Source organism: Enhydra lutris, unplaced genomic scaffold (assembly GCF_002288905.1).
Source record: "Enhydra lutris kenyoni isolate GAN:26980312 unplaced genomic scaffold, ASM228890v2 scaffoldscaffold68, whole genome shotgun sequence".
In the NCBI taxonomy this organism is placed as follows: Eukaryota; Metazoa; Chordata; class Mammalia; order Carnivora; family Mustelidae; genus Enhydra; species Enhydra lutris.
Genome location: NW_019154152.1, coordinates 9,675,451 through 9,679,350, shown reverse-complemented (window position 1 = coordinate 9,679,350; position 3,900 = coordinate 9,675,451).

The following is a 3,900-nucleotide window of genomic DNA, read 5'->3' as shown; positions in this document are numbered from 1 at the left end:
AAAAAAAAAAAAGAAATAAGATGCCAAACCATGAAATGACACAGACGAATCTTAAATGCATTTTCTGAAGTAAAGGAAGCCAATCTGAAAGGGTTTCACCTTGTGTGACTCTAGCTAAAATATATTCTGGAAAAAGCAAAACCAAAGAAATCACAAAAAATATCTATAGTTGCCAGGAGGAGGAAGACTGGGGAGATATTGAATATGTGATGCACATGGAAGTTTTTAGGTTGGTGAAACTATTCTATATGATACTGTAAAGGTGGATGTATGATATACATTTGGAAAAACCCTTAGAATTTTTAAACACAAAAGATGATCTTAATGTCTCAAGTTGAAAAAAAAAATCATGGAGGAGTTCAGGGGATTCCATGATGAAATGCATAGTATGAGAAATATTGTATATTCAAAATGTAGGGGGGAAAAAGCCTCACTAGGATGGATGAAAAAAATTTTTTAACCCAAGTAATTCTGGAAAAGAGTGGAGTCTGTGACACCAAAGGCAAAAAGAGCTATAATAAAGCATTGTACTCTCTTGGGCAATTTTTCCCTCATGGAGTTATAGGTTAACAATTCCAATGCATCTACATATGCATAGTGTTATTGAACAATTATGTAAATGTACGACATATAGTGAGGACTAGATTTCTTATTTTTTTTGGAGTTGAGTTCACAGAGAAGCATGAGAGGATATTAGAACAATTCATGTGGTAACAGATTAGAGTTAGAGACATTACCATGTTTAGTTTTAGGTAGATGGCAGATGATAGAAAGATGATAGATAGATGATAAATATTTATAAATATGGGTATATACACACAGGTTAGCATATACTCCTATATTTCCTTGCTATACCAGGTGAGAGGGTTTAAACCCATGACACCCCAGTAGCAAATTACGTCCAACACCCAAAACTTTGTTTCTAATACCATTATCCAATAAAAGGTATCAGTAATCCTTGGAGAAATACCACATTCTAAGATTTGGGCAGGTGATATATGAGATATGCCTGTAGAATCTCATGGTCCCAGAAAGTAAAGAAGTGACCCTGCCCCCCCCAAAAAGAACACACAGTTATGAGGGTAAGACAAAGGGACACAGGAGCCAACTGTAAGAGCTCCCAATAGTCAAAACTGGGCAATGTGAAAAAAAAAGTAATATTGGATTACAGCCTAAAGTATAAAATAAATATTTGAGTCCATACAGATAAAAATAAATGATTGAATACATAAACAAATGGGGGAATAGATTCTCTCCAGGCAAAAGCAAACAAACAAATGAAAAAACCCTCCAAACAATATATGAGGATGTTTGATATCCAAGGAGGAGGAGCGTAACTACTCACTGTTTAATTTGTGGGCTACACATTGTAAATTACTTGCAAAGAGAAAACTTGGAAATGGAGGAGAAAGAGAACCCTGACAAACACGACCTCAGCAGGCGATGAAGCTCAATAACAACAGTGATAAACCGTGTTGATAGTATGTATCCTTGATCTGTTTTGACATAATTAGTATTTTACCTCCTTGATCTTCTTCCCCAATCACAAAATTCTGGTCTAGTCATGGAGGAAATAATCAGACTAATCTCAATTAAGGGATATTTTACAAAAACTCGACCAGTACTTCTTTTAAAAAAAAAATTATTTGAGAGAAATAGAGGGTGTGCATGGGGCAGGGGTCGGGGGAGGGGAAGGAAGGTCAGAGGATTAGAATATTTAAGCAAGTTCCAGGCAAGGCAGGGAGCCCAATGCGGGGCTCGATTCCAGGATCCATGATATCATGATCTGAACCAAAATTAAAAGTTGAATGCTCAATCCACTGAGCCACCCAGGTGCCCCTATAATCTGACTAGCACTTTCAAACACTGTGAAGTCATCAAAACTAAGAAAAGCCTGAGTAACTGTCACAGTCAAGAGAACCTAAGAGCCCTAAGTAGATATAACTTGTATATGTAATTTGGTATTCTGAGTGGGATCCCACTAGAGAAGAACATTAGGTACAAATAAGGGAATCTGAATAACATGAATTTTAATAAAACATAAACTTTAGTTAATACTGTTTTATTAATTATAACAAATGACCATGATAGTGTAAAATGTTACTGATGGGGGAGATTATGTATACATTTATATCAAAGCTCTCTGTACTACATTTGCATTTTTCTATAATCTACAGTGTTATAAATAAACTTTTAAAAAATGCATATAGAAAATCAATTAGGCAGAAATTACCTTACAGGCCTAGGAGAGAGAAACAGGATATGTTCTACGAAATATCAAAATTTTAATACACTGTTGAAATTATGAAAGAATATAACTGACAAAGGAATAAACAAAAATGGTAAATGCACTGTATAGAGAATCTAGAAACACACATACTTAATTGTCACATGACAGTTGACATTGCAGATCCCAGTATCACTCTCCAAAATCCAGGAGTTCCATAAGTGTCTTGACAAGGCTCTGCCCCTCCAAACAAAAACCTGACATTTGAGATAAGTTAAATTGGGGGAGTTTGAGAGGGCAAAGATTGTTAAAAAGCCCAATTTACCATTTAGATGCACAGCTTAACCAAGAAATACACAGCTTTTACTCAGAAATAATGCTGAGTTCTTCTTTGTACCTGTATGTTTTGTTCTTTATTGACAATAAATCTAGGAAGGAAAATGATGTCACATTTATCAACTCCCATATGACTCCAAAAGTGAATCTAGGAGACTTCTTCATGGCAACTCCTGTCAGTATCAATTTCCAGAAAATATCCTTGCCTGGAAATACTAAGTGTTAGTTAAGTGGTTTAGTTTACTATCAATAAACCATTACAAATTTCTTACTATATATCAGAAAATGTTTTAAGTGTTATACAAGTATTACCTTTTTTAATCTCCTCAGCAATGCTTTGCACTAGGTATTATCCTACTCATTTATAAGAGGAGGAAATGGAGACAAAGAGTTTAAATTTCTTTCCCAAACTCATATGTGCATTAACTAAGAAAGATGGGATTCAAACTCACATAGTCTCTCTCAAAGTCCATCTATTTAACCAATTTTTGGTATTTCATGCTTCTTTCCCTAGATCTCTTCTCACCAGTAAATTAAACCCTGTCTCATTTTACTATCAAGATGAACCAGGAAGTGGGGGTACCTGGGTGGCTCAGTCAGTTAGGCAGCTCCCTTTGGCTCAGGTCATGATCCCTGGGTCCTGGGATTGAGACCCGCTTGGGGCCCCCTGCTCAGTGGAGAGCCAGCTTCTCTCTCTCCCTCTGCTGGCCACTCTGCCTACTTGTCCTCTCTCTCTCTCTCTCTGTCAAGTAAATAAATAATATCTTTAAAAAGAAGAAGAAGAAGAAGAAGAACCAGGAAGCAGAGAGGATTTGTGTTCAAAATAACTAGTCTTTTTTTTTTTTTTATTATATTACCTCTTGTAAGGTTTTACAGGTAAGAGAGGTGCAAGGCAAAGTTTATTAAAGGCACCCTTGAGTGAGGTTTCATGACTCAGGAGAGGAGAGTTGGGGGAAGTCACGCCCAGGAGGGGGTCTAGTGGGTCTTTTATTTGGGTTAAGACAGGGCATAGGTTCATAGCCATATAAGGTAAGGTATTTGGTGACTAGAGGGTAGGGGGAGTCCTGATGTTCCTGTTTCCTGCATAGATATCGGGTTACTTATGGTGACATGTCCTCAGCATATGTCCTTCCGGTGGGAGAGTCATGGGTAAAGGAAAAGGGGCGGCCTGGAAGTTGACTGCCCGTTGGCCATTTTTATTGTTCCTCCTGCATTCCTGGAGCTGCGGTCCCAATATCTATCACATCCTAGTTCTAATGAATACTCCATGAAATGATAGATACTAGGTGGGCTTCAATTTTTTCCTGATAGTATTGAAGATTGAATTGTGTTTATCA